Here is a 15,481-nt window from a genome sequence, read left to right on the forward strand (position 1 = left end):
TCGTGGCAGTGGTTGTGTGGGGGGGTGAGCAAAGGGTGCAGCCCTCTCCATTTTCTCTTGCTGTCCCTGCCTGTTGCTTCTGTGACTGTATTAATATGGAGCAGTTGAAGTCACTCAGTTGGCTGTGAGCCATCCTGTGCTGTATGTGCAGCTTCTGCGAAGACCACTCTAATGCGCAGACTGGTGATGAGAGTCTGAGATAGAGGGGCAGCACGGAGGGAAAGGTATGTCTTGTCTTTCTGTCAAAACTGTGTGTCATCTTCAGTGTATCCAAATCCTGCTCATGCATTTGACATTTCCTTTCTTCTTCTTGCTAGCCTTCCTTTCTATCCCACTGGGATAATTTTACTTTTTTTCCGGTTAGACAAACCGACACTGTTTTGTAAGCTAATGGTCGGTCTCCATTAAGTTGTTAAGCAACCGTGTTTCATTGATGAAAGTCTTTGTTCAACAGACTTGGTGTTTAAGGTCAGTGGATTATCTCTGTTTAACAGAAGGGCAGGTGTGCACCTAGAAGCATATCATTCAAGCCAATTTTTAAAAAAATCGTAGCAGGGGTTCTTTGCACATCACAGCTACTGGTACAATAAATAAAGTAGCAACTGAGTTCATCTTGGAAAATTTCTGTATTTACCTTTTCTATTGGAAAAAGTCAAATTTCTGCAGTCAAGCTTTTTGTCTAAAATATTGTAGAGATTACTAGATTGGTGCAAAAATGTGAAAGTGATCTTGACAGGAGATTTGCATCATAATTCGATAAACCCATTTCACAAGCCTAGAACTTGATATTTCTCTTTGCTTGTAATCACAGTGACTTTTTACTTGGATGTAAAGAGACTTTTAAATATGCAGTGAAACACTTAACTGGATTTACTGCAGTGTTTAACATGCTTCTCCTTGAAACAGTGTTGGTCAATTTTTAGAGAAAGTTCCTCATGATCTTTTTATGAGCTTTCCTCAAGAGCAGTAATAATAAAAGGGAGAATGTTTGAAAACATACCACAGAAAGTTAACGAAAAAACTCCAGTGGGTCATGCTTCCCTATAACATTTAGCATGGAGATGAAAAAAATCCTATTGGGGGGTTGGTAACCTAATCTTAGATTCTCATAACTATCTGGAAAAGCCTAATAAACAATTGAAATGCAGCCTTTGCTATTAAAAAAACTTTAAACTTCTGTGATACTGCATTGATTTGTGTTTGTGTTTATATCTATGACTACTAGTTTACCAAGGCTGTTGCAAAACATTTTTTCTTCCTAGTGCATTAGATAGATTTATCTGGCAAGTGACTCATTCTGTGCTTTTAAGAAAAACCCTGTCAGAGGCAAACAGAAAAGAGGAAGTATGTTTTGGAGATGTCCTATACACTTTGTCTTTCTCTCTGTGAAGAACAGACTTTTTTTCCTCTTATACAGCACCTGTGTTAAAAAAAACTTCTGGGAGATAATGTATTCTCCCAGAGATCTCTGGTGTTCACTCCTCGAGTGAGGGAGGGTAAACTAACCTTGCTTACTGTCACATTCCAGGTACTGGTATTCTCATACTGAAAATAAACTTAACTATTGCACTGTTTGTGCTTGTAGGAGTAATTGTACTGGCTTTGCTTTTAAGGGGGAACTTTTCTCTGACTGTCTTCAGATTCACCCGACAAATTACATAGCATAACACTTACGCAGGAGGTCGTGTGGGGTTTTGTTGTGTGTCTCTCTTTGGTTGTTTTTTTTTTTTGTCGTTGTTGTTTTTAACTGTAGACTTTTGATATGTGCTTGTGAGACTGGGATCTGAGATAATACTTGATTTGTTTAATTTTCTGTATCTTACACATGCAGCTTTTACCTGTAACTGCCTTTTTTCCTATAAGGCTTGAACAAACACTTTCCTCTGGCTCCATTTAGCTATCCAGTTAAAAGCATATAAGAATAACTTGAAAAGTATGTTCTGAGTAGGAGGTCTTTAGAACAGCCCATATGAAATAAAACTAGGCTTTCTTATTCACGTGTCAGGATCTCATAGTAATATAAAATGGGAATATTTGTAGGAAGAAGTGAAATAGTTTCCAGTCACTTATTTCAATGTGACTTAGTCTTCCTGTATGCTTGATAAAAAGAAATACAGAATATTGAACAACAAAGCAGAGGGGACTGGGTAGGTGGCAAGGCATTTCACTTTCTCAGTCTGTCAGACCAGATAGCATAAAACTGAGTGTTTGAACTCTCTTGTGATTTTAAATATTTTCTGTGTGCATGCATCTTCTTTTAAAATAATAGTCGTTAGGAGTATCAGGAGCGTCCCTTGTGCTTTATTACAAGTGGTCTATGTACTCTCGGCGTAAATACCAACCTCATTGCTTCACCCCAATATGGATGTCGTCAACAAAAACCTCTGTTTATGTTCTGCTCTTATCCATAGTTCTTAGATTAATTATTTGTAGCTCTCCGTCTGTAATTTCTTGTTAAAACATGTACATCATTCCTGTTGAAGTACTACTTCTCGTTCTTTCATGATCTAAAGACAAAGGAAACATAAGGCAAGAATTGATGCTTTCTCTTCAGTAACTGATGCTGTCTCTTCGTGTTGTTTGATCTAAAGACTTGGCTTCATTCCACATTAACAGCATTACAGTGACAAGAAGGGTCCTGTCTTTCCTAATGTATCCCTAGTAAATAAGATAGATGTGTGTTACCTAGTGATTGAAGTGAGTCAGTTGGCTAATAGCATCACAGCTGAGAAGTATCTATCCAGATGCAAGAGTTGTTATCGTTTGGACTTGGTGTCACCTTTTGTTGTCACTATTGATACTCCAAATGTACAAACCTAAAGTCAATATGGCAGCTGGAGATTTACTTGGTGATTTTTTTTCTAATTTTTTTTTTTCCTTTTGAAATGCTCAGACCTAAGTTTGTTCCTGGAGCAATGGCTGTTTGTGCTGGGTTTCTGAATGTCTAAAAAGGGACCGGGTTTGTGGTAAAAGCAGTAGCCTATAACCAAAATTTTGGAATTCACACGTGTGGGCAAGATCTCTTTGAAATTGCCATGGTACTTTTGGACCTGCAGGTGATGGCAAGAATCATCTTGCATTCAGAGGATATTTCAGGAAAATTCTTTGCACATTACGCAAAAGGGAAAGAGCAGTGTATGTAACAGTTGCTTGACCGTTCTTGCATATGTGTTGTCCAATGAAGAGCCATCCACACTTTACCAAATGTACAAAACCTGTTCAAATTAGTAAAGCTGCTTGTTGGACAATCCATTTGTGGAGCTGGTAGTTGTGCTACCAGTTGGGCACAGGAGGGGAGAGGGGTTCCAAAAACTCAAATGGCTTTTTTTTCCCCACTTATGCAGTTATCTAACCCCTTTTCATCATAACAAGAAACATTTTCTGTGCTTACTAAAAAGAGAATCTTTAACTTTGTACGTGGCTTAATTTTTAACTCCTTGAACTGTCCTTGGTTTTATCTAGACCAAGCTGGTAACTGGAGAAAAGAAATACAATGCTCTGTGTCACTAGCTCACACTGTAGTAAACCTCAGCAGCATTGAATCAGTTAATGTAATTCTGATTGTTTTGATTAGTTCCTCCCCATTTTTAGAGGATCCCTCCCCCACCTCCCTGAAACTGTTTCCTTCATTTACATTGTTTGTATGTTAACATTTAGTCTCAGGGAAAACAGTTATCCTTATTAACATGAAACTGAGATAATTTTAATTTCATTCTTCAGGAAGAATTTGAATGTCTTTCTAACAGGAAACTACTGTGAAAACTTACTCTTCGAAGCCAAATACTTCTTTTACGTTGTAGTTTCAGCTGGGCCTTGCATCAAAGGCAGTTTAGTTAAGTCTACATCAGCTTTGGTCTGTGAAGTTTAGTCTCATTTTGTTCTGAATAGTTGGGACAGTGTGATCAATTTTTCTGGGACCTGGTATTCTAATAATGATGGTGGTAATGAGGGGATGATGAATTGAGGCAGTTGTCAAAAGTAGCAATCAGTTTCTTCTGTAAATGACAGTCACAGTGCTAAAGCACACTAAGAGCACTCATAGTCCAAAAGGAACACATCAGTGACGGTTTAGAATCACAGCACCACATCTTGAAGGCATCTTTTGTTTTTTTAATGGAAGAAGTGTCATCAGCATCTTATTGGACCAATCTTATTCACCCACTTTTACAAATAAGTAGCAGAAGACTTCTAAGATTCCTTTGTTGGCTCTCAGATGTAGGACACAGCTAATTTGCAAGCTTCTTCATTTGAAGCTTCTTCATTAGAGATAATGCATAATCATGGTTAATGACAGTATTTATTATAATAGTGTATAGTCTGGAGCTGCATCAAATAGTGATTTGTTACTCAATTCTGTTGAATAATTAGGTTGTTCCAGTAATCGCCCTGTCCATGGTTAATTTCTTGCAAAAACATCTTGTATTGGACGACTACTGTCTGGCTTGTACATGCACTGATATAGCTGTAACCCGATTCTTTCTTGGACTCGGGAGATACCTAGATGATAGAAACTGTCACCCTGCTTCCCGGCTCTTCCTGGTCAAAACAATTCAACTAACTGTTGAGTATCTTCTGAACCATGGCTAGAAATAGGACAATTCTTAAGGAGTACAGCTGTTTTACATTTTCTTCTTTGTCTTCCTTTACAGAAGATGTGTTATCTCCAAGCAAGACTAACCTTAGGCTTGTGTGACTCTGTAATGGCAAAACTTACTGTGCAGAATTTAGCCACCTCTTTTTCTACACACGCCCAATCATTAGAAATGTTTTGTTCAGTTTACACAATTATCTTATGTAGATAAAATGAATTAGTTTTTATAAGTATAATTTAATAAGCATTTACACAATATGGTTTAGCTTAGATGACCCTTAATCACTTGTGATTCAACTTCTTGCATGAGAAAATTTGACAGTACTTATTTTATGGAAAACACAGAAATGAAACTTTAAAATTAGAGCGTATGTTAGCACAACTGCATAATTCAGACAACTGTGCGTCATATTGAGCAATGCTGGGAGGACAGTTGATTGCAGGAAGTCTAAAAATATGTTGCTTCATATACACTTGAAGTGGCTGGAAAAATCAAATGTACGCTTGTTAATGTCCTACAGCTTGCAATTGCAGGATTTGGAACAGAGAGCCGCTATTAAAAAAATAGTAGTGAAACTCTGAATTTGTGTTTAGAATAATGTGCTTAAGCAGTCAGCTGTCTCATCCTGTGCAAAGTTACTACAGTTTCTCTATTGCCTTGTAAACATCTGGGATTGTGATAATTTTCTAGATCGCCTCGGAAAAACAACAGGACATTACACTTGCAGGAAATCAATTGTTCTCCCTCTCCTTTCAAAATACATGTCTGCAAGCATGTGTGCATTCATGCACAGCTGTTGGGAGATTCTTGAAGGGTGAGCAAGGGTTATTTTCTTTATGATCTTAAGAGGTGCCTCTGATCAAATATAAATAAATACAATTGGCTTTCCTTTTTGTGACAGAATCATGAAGACGGCATAAAGATTCAGCTGCCTGCAGTCTATACAGAGAGCTTTCCTATAGATGGCCTCTGAATACTGCAGCCCTGCAGTAGCTGTTAAGGTGTGTGCTGTAGCACATCTCCCTCCAGAGCAGGAGAGGGCACAAATCTGGTCCTGTGTAGGCAGGGCTTTGCACGAATACACATGGTGTATGACTGCTTGCTAATGCGAAGTTATTTCATCAGGTCTGTCTTGGGACTGATTAATCAGTTTTTACCTTTCTTGCAGGTCTGTTTCTGCCATGGTACTTTGCACCTGGAATAGCTTAGCAATACATATGTCCTGTCTCTTGTTTCATACATGCACTTCAGTACTTACCCCTCTTCCACAAAACCTGCTGTACTTCGTGGAATATTTCAAGTGTGCTTTTAATTAAGTTAAATTAGTGAGACTGTTCTGTTTTGCTTTTTGACTATAAATTTAAAGTCAAATTTTATGTAGTTCCAATTCATGTGTTAACAAATGGCTACTTGGTAGTCTTGGAACAGTGGTTGAAATTGCTGTCTTACCAAATGTCGGTAATCTATAATTGTAAAATCATGTTGTTTCTGATGTATGCATACCATATCTCTGTATGTAATAATGTGTAACAGAAATTAGGGGCAGGAGACAGAGTCCAAAAAAAGATGTTATCCTTTATTTTCAGACCTGATTCTGCACTACAGAGATTAGAAGATATCACAGGTTGCTTATTAGCAACATCTTAGGTCTAGGGTTTATTCTGCTAGAGCTCTGCTGCCTCTGAAGACTTGTCTAGGCCAGCTTTTTATTTTGACTATTAGTAAGACAACGCCCTGGAGCTTGTTACTCTTCAGATGGTCTGTCCCCTGATAATGGTTGTTCACTTCTTGCCTGTCTGAGAGGTGGTTGGTGAATAGTATCAGTAGAAGTGATCAGGCTTCCTTGCTCAGAGCTGTTCGAATAGTGTGTTTATCAGCTTATATATATGTGTGCGTGTGTGTGTCTTGTCTAGTGCTGTTAATTTAAGTTTTTCAGTATACTAGACAGGAACTGCAAGGGCAGGCTGAGATATGCCTTTTTACAGACGTGGTCTTGGCGGTGCCATATAGCATATATGTTGAGGTTTGTGGTTCTGAACTATATCCATTGTAAATCCTGTAGGTGAGGTTTGAAAGCATGCTGGCCTAAGGAGCACCTGCACTTTCCCAGGACAGACTTTTAAATATGCAAAATTACAAAAACACCCAAACAACCCCAATCCCATACGTAATGTGGTCAAATGTCCATCTCCAGAAGCATTTTCTCATCTTTAAAGTTTTCTGTGGGTGTAAGTTCCAGCACAGCTTCACACTGTGCTTCATCATAGTGGAGTCAGAAAGAAATTACTGTCAGGTGGGAAGATATTTCTTAAAACCTTCTTTCAACATTTGTGCCTATTGCAATGCCTTCGTTAGAAGTGTGGAGCAATCTGTAGGTTCTAACCAAGAAATGTGTCAGAAATGGCATGGGGTTTTTGACCCAAAATGACTTCTTGAACATCAAACATTATTATGGTCTTATATACTACGTTTGAGGTAATAATGTCTTGATATATGGCAGTAATTGGAAAACTCTTCTTAATTATTTTTAAAACTGCAGTTTACAAATCCCTATTTCCTGCTTGTCCTATGCTGCAAATCAGTTTCTTCCTGTCTTTCACCCCCCCCCCCCCCCTTTTTTTTTTTCCCACTGGTTGCTTATGTGTTTGTGCAATTTTAGTATGCTTGTAGAGTACCTTGCACTAGGAAAAGTATTTTAGGAACTATAACATCAATAAAAATAAGCAAATGCAGGAACTGCATGAATCTGTTACTTTGCTGCTTTCAAAAAAGAAAAAAGACTCTTTCTTAGTTAAGTCTTGGTCTATTCTGAACGATAGGTCACCTGCGTGAGTGAATTCTTACCTGCTGCTCTTCCACCATATACCTCGCCCCATTCTAAATCCTCAAGAAAAATGAGCAGAAGGGTGAATAATGAATTGATACGCTCAATATGCTACTTTTTTTTTTTCCAGGGCAACTTTTTTCTTTTTTATCATCTGAGCACTCCTGGTGATTCACTAGTCTCTTCCCATTATGAAACAAGTACTTGGATATCTCTATGATGCTCAGACTGGGTTTAGTCAGCAATATAATGTGCTTGTTCAAGAGCGTGCCTTTCTGCTGTGAATAACAAAAATGATTGTGGGAAAATAATGGTACCACTGATAAATGAGTGACGGAAACCCAATAAAGTCTGCACTCTACTATTAGAAATGAATTGTTACATCTTAATGCAGCTTTTCTAGGCTTTATGTGACTCTCCTACCTGGGCTTAGAATTAATCTAATCTAAATGACAATTTTATAAAACATCGAATGGAACCATTAAGCAAACTTGGGATGCATGGTGAAACAAACCTCATATGAAGTTGATCTTTTTGGTATTTTTTTCACACTGAGAATGCAACTCATACTTCTTAGACTTTCCATTTAATTAGCATTTTGGATCCCTACAGAAACTAGCATAATAACATCAGGAATCTTATTATAGATAGACCAACCAATGAATTTCAAAGTTTTAGGTTGCCTAACATCTGCCATTATAGTATTGTCTTAGTTAAATCATGTTTTAACTGGTTGTGCTAATGACTTTTTGTCCTGGATATCTGTCATAAGCTGACTGTGTGTGAGAAAAAGAAGTGAAAATGAGATAATTACTGGTTTAAGGAAGATGTCCTTCCCTGTCCTTTCTCCTGTTAAATTTTTTCAGTAGCAAGGCTGAGAGACCCTGAGAAGCATTTCAGTATTTTTCAACAGGATCTTTTTGTGCAGGGTGGGAAGGAACATCTTGGTTTCAAAAGGCTGTTAGCAGACTTTTGGAATATTGTACAATTTTGGAAACAGCATTAATTTCTGGATGAGACAGAATTAACAGAACTAAATACTTAGGTCTATTAAAGGTACAGAAGTTTAAAAACAGACACTTGTGCATTGCCAGTGTTCCATGCTTACAGAGACTACATTGCTCTTTCTAGGTAGATTCCAGTGCTATGCTAGTGGCAGAGTACTAATGCTGCTTTTAATGTTAATACTTGATACTGTAGATAGAGTAAACATTATTAGACTCACTGTTTCTACTCTTACTTCTTTTTGAAGCTAAGTCAAATGTATTTTTCCTCCTCTCCTTTGTCCTGTCTCCTTTGTATCAGCACAGTTATTTTGACGGAATAGTGGAAAAAGTAATGCTGACTTGTATCTGGAGTTTTGATTTTGTGCATTTTTTTAAACTGTATTAACAGTTTAATCTCTAAGTGGAGAGAGACCAGTTTGTGTAGTAGCCTGTCTAGCTGTTTCAGTTGTGTTCCCTGTTTGAGGTGTCTCACAGACGATTTAAAATTGCTTCATAAACAGTAAGTGATTTTACTGTTACCAGAAAGCTCTTGCTCAGTAGATGGTGTTTCAAATGGGAAAGGATTTTGCTTATGCAAACTGTCCTTTGTCTTGTGTGTCTGTGGCAAAAATAATAATAAAAAAGTCAACAAATAGAGTGACAGTTGCTTGATTATTTATGTATTCACAGAATTCCTGAGATTGAAAGGGATCTCTGGAGATGTACTCAAACTCCCTTGCTCAGTGCAATGGCAAGTTGCTCAGGACCATGTCCAGTTGGGTTTTGAGCATCTCCAAGGATGGAGACCTCTCTGGACAGCCTGCCCCAGTGTTCAGTCATCGTCATAATAAAAAGGCTTTTCTTAGGTTTAAATGGGGTTTTTTTATTTCAGTATGTGCCTGTTGCCTCTTGTCCTCTTACTGGGCACAACTGAGAAGAGTCACGCTCCACTGTATTTACTTCCACCCACCAGGTATTTATATGCATGGGTAAGATCCTTCTCCTCTCTAGGCTAAACAGTCACAGCTTTTTCAGCCTCTCCTCATATGAAAGGTGCTCCAGCCCCTGATTATCTCTCAAGCCTTTCCCTGGACCTTCTCCAGCATGTCCATGTTTCTTCTTGCAGAGCCCAGAACTGGACAGAGAGCTGCCAGACTGAGTAGAGAGGAAGGATCACCTCTCTTGATGTGCTGGCAATGCTCTGCTTAATTCAACCCAGGAAACTGTTTGCCACCTTGGCTGTGAGGTCATGTTGCTGGCTTATTGTCAGTTTGTCTACCATGGCCTTCCCTACAAAGCTGCTTGCTGTCCAGCTGGCTGTCTTCCAGCCTGCACTGATGTCTGATGTTATTCCTCCCAGGTGTAGGACTCTCTATTTCCTTTTGTTGAACTTTTAAGTTCTCATTGGCCCATTCTTCCAGCCTGTTGAGGTCCCTTTGAGTGCCAGCTGGCCATCTGGTGTATAACTTGCTCTTCTCCATTTTGTAGCTTCTGCAAACTTGTTGAGGGTGCGCTCTGTCTCGTAGTCAGAGAAGATACTCAACAATATTGGCTCCAGTATTGATGCCTGGGATATGCCACCAGTAACTGACTTCCACCTGGATTTCATGCTGCAGATGGCAAGCCTCTAAGCCTGGAAGTTCAATCACTCTTCAGTCTGCCTTTCTGTCTGGTTATCTAGCCTGTATTTCAGTGGGTTTGTCTATGAGGATGTCATGGGACACAGTACTGAAAGCTTTCCTTAAGTCAAGATAATTAAAATTCACTGCTTGCCCATACTTCCTCAAGCCAGTAATTCCGTCAAGTTGATCAGGCATGATATTCCTTTCAGAAATCCGTGCTCGCTACTCTTGATCATAGTCTTGTCCTTCATTTGTTTGGAAGCTTGAGAAATCAAAAGTATTAACTCAGTATAAAAGTAGCCAAGCCTGGGTGAGAGAATTGGCATGACCCAGTTTTATATTCTATTCTGGAGGGGTTAGTGTGCATTTGGGTGGGTAGCAGGGGTAACTTACTTGTAAGTCTCTATTTTCTTATTTGAAATAGAGCTATGTGCCTTCGCCTTGGATGTGTGAAGATGATATCCTGTAAAAATGTAAAGTTACTGAACTGCTTGGGTTGAGTATGCTTGTGGAAAAGCAGGGAAGAAAATGTAGATTCCTTTAAAAATATTTTTAAATCAGGGCTGTTAAAAGCCACAAGACTACTTTTTGGTATCTGCTTGCTAAAAAAGGATTGCTTAGCAAGGCAAGAGTCCCAAGTCAGGTCCAGGCTTCGCCTGGCTTGAGTAAGTGGCTTGTGAGGCAGTTAACTTTGGAGAAGAAGATCAAAAGACTGTTTTCCCCAAGACTGCCATGCTGTTTTTCCCTTTTTACATTCCCATTTTAAATGAGTATCCTGGTAGTGGATTGAGATGCTTTCAGAAGAGTTCAGGGATGCTTGGTTCAGCATAACGGGCTGGTGATCAGCAACAGGTTTGCAAATGGAAGAAGCTGCTTCATATGAGTTGTGTGTGTCTGTTTCCTCTTTCTTCTGTCTTTTTGGTTGGATTTTTTAATTTCAGGATTCTTGCTTTTTACAGATTGTGCCAAGCTTTATGTGGTTCTGTGTATTTCCAACCTAAACATGACAAGATTATAGCCATATGTACTCATCTGGTCTCCTTTATTTAATTCTCTTTCCCTTTCTTTCATGTTATTGAAAGCAGCTAATAGTAAAAGGATAAACCAGAGAATGTGTTTTGGGTTATGGAGACCTGTTTTGGAGCCCCCAGTCAAGTCTAGATACGCATAGCCTTTAAAAAAAAAATCATATTGTTAACTATGTGTTAATACCTATCTTTATACTTGTGTGTTTTTCCCTGCACTGAATGAAGATGTGTTGAAATTCTGGTAGCACAAGTATTTTCAAGTGCTTTGGGGAAAGTGTAAGAGGTAAAGCCAGTGTGATAAGGTAGTGCTAATTTAACAGGTATGTCTTAGATTTTTGCCCATGATTCTTGCGCTGCTTTGGGAAAGCTGCTTAATCACTCATTTAAAATGCTGATACTAGAGGGGCTTGTTCTGTCTTTCGAGCTGTGTGGTGTAGCTATTTTTTTTAACTGTGTGTACAATAACTGGATCCTTCTGTTACCTAGGTAGACATCAGAACAAAGGGCTGTTTTTTTCCCCTTGCAACCAAAGAACAAAATATAGGTTAGGTTTAGTTTTAATATTTAGATTTTCTCATTAGCCTAATCTGTCAAATAGAACAAGTTTTATTTGTATGTGTTATGTTACTTTGAGGTTGAATGATGCTTGGTTTGGTAAATGAACAGTTTTATATTGGTAACAGTAAAACAGCCAGTGTGCAGTGCTTGGTGAGCTCCGTTTGGTGATAACTGGGGAAGTTTGTGTTTTGGAAAAGGCAGTGACTGATGTTCTATGAAGCCTTATGGTTTTCCAATGTGAAATTTATTAACTGTAAACATGTAAATTGTTGCATGTAAACTTAATGTTCTCCATAAGGGAGCTTTTGTATTTTGCTGTGATTGAGCATAGAACACATGTAAAATTTAAAAATGGAATGTGGCTCATAACCTATTGGATAGAAGTAACAATTTTAGGATTGGAGCTAGCAATATTTTCTACGGTTGCGGCAGTACTTTGTTCACAATTTCTTTTTATCCTGTGAGGTAGAAACTCTTTACGGTTTTGGTTTCTGTGCATGGCAGTCATCTAGCTGTAGGAATGATAGCAGAATAAGCCGATTAGCATGATTGATACTGATGTCAGGGGACTGGCATAATGGGCTACCATTGAGACTGCATTGTGAAACCACACACGGATGAGGTAATCTCATTAGATGATTAAAACCTTCAATGAGTCTACCAGACTGCAGGGCTTTCAGTTGTATTGCTGTTGGGAACTGATGCTAAATAAGTGTAGTGCTCTCCTTGGAGTGATGCTGAAATGGAGATCTTGCTGGGTTTTTCTCTTGGATAAAAGTTGAAGCAGCTGGAGGCTGAGGAAGAATGTTCCGTCTTTCTGTGTTTTCAAGTAAGATTCTAGATGGTGGTGTCATTTTCTTTTAAAGTCAGTGTCAAACTTGTGCTAGTTTAGTTTTATTGTGCATTGCTGTTCTTTGTGAAATTCTGTAGTACTAGTGTTAAAAGGATATGTTTCTGATTTGTGTAACTATGTCCCTACAGCAAAGGGGAGTATCAGAGTTCTGTTTTTATAAAGTAACCGTGTTTTTTTCTGAAGGTCAGCTTTGTCTTGACCTAGGATGAGGTGTAACGTAAGTGGCACTTCTTGTCCTCTTGTCTGTCCTGTTTACCAATAGCATGGCAGGCAGCACAGGCTTATGCTAGAACTGGTGGTATACAGAAATCCTATCAGACTTGGTCATATGCTACTTGTTTTAAGGAACTAATTGAAAACCATTGAATTTGAAATGAAAAATGGTGTACTTAACTAGTTGCATACTTGGGCTTTGTTTTTGCTAGCAAACTGAAATGAAAAACAAATGTTTCTAATTCTGGGACTCCAGTGTTACAGGATCTATAATGCAAGGGTTACTAGAACAGAATTTTGGAAGGTCAAGGCTACTATTCTGAGACTGGCAGTAACTGCTGTTGCTGTATAGTCAGATTTTTCTCTATTAAAGAATAGCCCAGTTAATCTGTTGGAGGGTGGGGTGGGCGGCAAACAGAAGAAACAGTTCTGACTTCCATTGCATGTTGTGAGCAGTTGATCCATTTCTGTTGCTTAAAGTACTATATGACAAATGAGCACATATGCACATCCAATGAGACAAAAGCACGGATACCCTATTGTTTTGTTAAGGGAACCCCAGCAATGTAGGATCTTCTGAACTCTGTCAAATATGGTCTACTTATTCAGCAGCTCTGCAAGGAAGTGATCTTTGTCTGAGAACTATTTAGGATCTGGTGTCAAAAAAACCCCACCACCCAAACAAAAAAAATCACCAAAAACCAAAACCCCCAACAACTTGTTCTAAACCAAAACCCCCAACAACTTGTTCGAGCATGTGAAGAAGTAGGGAAACACGCACACTGCAAGCAGAATATGCTTTCATGTGTATGTGGCAAAAAATAAAAATATAAACTTGCACAAGTTACTGATAGGTTATAGACAATAATACTCTGTGAAATGTGGTCAGCAGAGCAAGTACACAACAAGTTTTCAGGTTTAATTTTCCTAGTTTATTGAAAATGGCATAACTTGATGATAGGAGACGTCATCTTGTGTGATTGGTTTTAAAATTCAAGGTTATACTGGATATCAGCGGTATACAAGTAGGAAGCAGGCCAATAATTGATACGCAAAATCAAGTTGAGTTTCATGAAATACTATATGGTTGAGAAAATAAATGAACTGGCAAGCATTACAAGTTTGCTTATAGCATTTTTTCTCCTTATAAACTGTTCATAAAGTGTTATTTTTGTGTAGTTAAGTATATCTTCCTGAGTAGTAGACTGAAGTGAGTTACTCGACTATTAAAATATCTGCTATGTATAGGTATGGAAATGTTTTCCATTTCAACTTTAAGTTGCTCTTTGAGTGTGCTGGCTGAGTTGAAGTATCTCAAGGTCTCTTGTTCTGAGACCTTGGTCAAGTCTTGACATTGCCTGAGTTGTTTGAGGGTACACAGTTAATGGCACTACTTTGTAGTTAGTTTTTACTTTATGGGCAAAGCAAAGCCTTAGTACACAGCTGTATTTTGCCGGCCAAGGACCTGTTCCTCTGAAGAGAATTTAAAATTATGGAGTATTTCCAAGGAAACAAGACAAGTGTTTTGATTATGAAGCTAGAAACCTCCTTTGTTGGTATGACTGCAACCCAGCTACTCTTTCCAGAGTGTCTGCTGTGAACAGAGGAGAGCAAATCGTAAACGACAAATCTCACAAGGCCCTTTTCAAAGGGAATCAGTTACTGGCTTTACTACTTCATTCAGTTTTCTTCTTTCTGCATGTTGGGTCCACTTAGAAAATGAACTCATAGGATGGTATCTCAGCCCTGGTGGCTGTTGTAATAGGTAAGTGACTTCAGGTTCACCAAGACAGAGTGTGAGCTAGGGAGATTAATCCATGATTGTATTTGTTACTCTGCCTTTCTTATTTAAAAGTTGTAACTCTTCTGTTTACATAGGCTGGTTGTAATACCTGAAAAATCTATTATCTCTGTTGGGCCATATATAATTGCTTTCAACTCTGTCTGTAAACTGAGTGACCTGGTAAACAACTGTAAATAAGCTGTTTCAAAACACCTCTTTTTTGATTGACATGAAGAAAAAAAAGTATTTCTTTTTAATGTTATTAGAGAAATTTTGGGTAGAATGTAGATTCGGGGTCAAGTGCCTGAGCTATTGCAAAAGAGAGGGGGTAACCCTTCTCGTTAGAAACTGAGTGGGAGATGTGTACTACCCGTGAAGTATACTTTGTCCTCATTTGTTCTTAAAGAAAAGAAATAGTTTTTTCTACAGAGTAAAATTTTGCTGATGGTGATTTGTGTTTCAAGCACTAATTTTCCTTTCATTGCAAGAAATCTATATCCAGTGTTTCTTTGTTTATTTTGCCTTGAATTAGGTGTGCTGATTGAAACTGCTTGATGTGTCAGTATGAAATGTCCAGGAGTTATTTTGTGGAGTGTGAACCAACTCTTGAGCCCTAGGATTTGGGGGTTTTTGGTGTGGGCTTTTTTGGTGGTTGTTTTTAAGAAATCTTCCAGACTTCTTAAAATAGCCTGTTCACAACATATTTTTCTCCACTGTTGTTCTGTGCTGTTTTGTTCCTTCCCACCCCTTTCTCCCTCTCCATAACAGCCCAGCGGGTGAACCTGAGCAGCAGCTCGTGTTCTACCTCTTTGCTGTTTCTTTGTAATCTGTTTGTTGAGCTGGCTGGCCTGTCTCCAAAAGTGCATGAGTGTGTTTATACATCTGGCCTAACAATAGTATCATAACACCAATTTGTTTAACCTGGGCTGGAAATAACAATCTAAATACTGTGAATCAAAGGGAAAGCAGTCATTCTCTACCCTGCCAGCTCATTTCTGTTGTGTCTGATTAAAATCACTGAA

General features: G+C 38.5%; 1 protein-coding gene across 8 annotated transcripts in view; it reads left to right on the forward strand.

The window, feature by feature from the left end:
* GAB1 (GRB2 associated binding protein 1) overlaps positions 1-15,481 on the forward strand; it is a 101,289-nt gene that overhangs the window by 26,595 nt on the left and 59,213 nt on the right. Inside the window, exon 1 of one of the 8 annotated variants that reach the window (XM_055795228.1) lies at positions 12,328-12,439. The exons of the other annotated variants lie outside the window; for them this stretch is intronic. The gene's annotated coding sequence lies outside the window, so the exon portion shown is untranslated. Of the gene's footprint in view, positions 1-12,327; positions 12,440-15,481 lie in introns of those variants that run through there. 8 annotated transcript variants of the gene reach the window in all.

This window comes from Falco peregrinus, chromosome 2 (genome assembly GCF_023634155.1).
Source record: "Falco peregrinus isolate bFalPer1 chromosome 2, bFalPer1.pri, whole genome shotgun sequence".
NCBI lineage: Eukaryota > Metazoa > Chordata > Aves > Falconiformes > Falconidae > Falco > Falco peregrinus.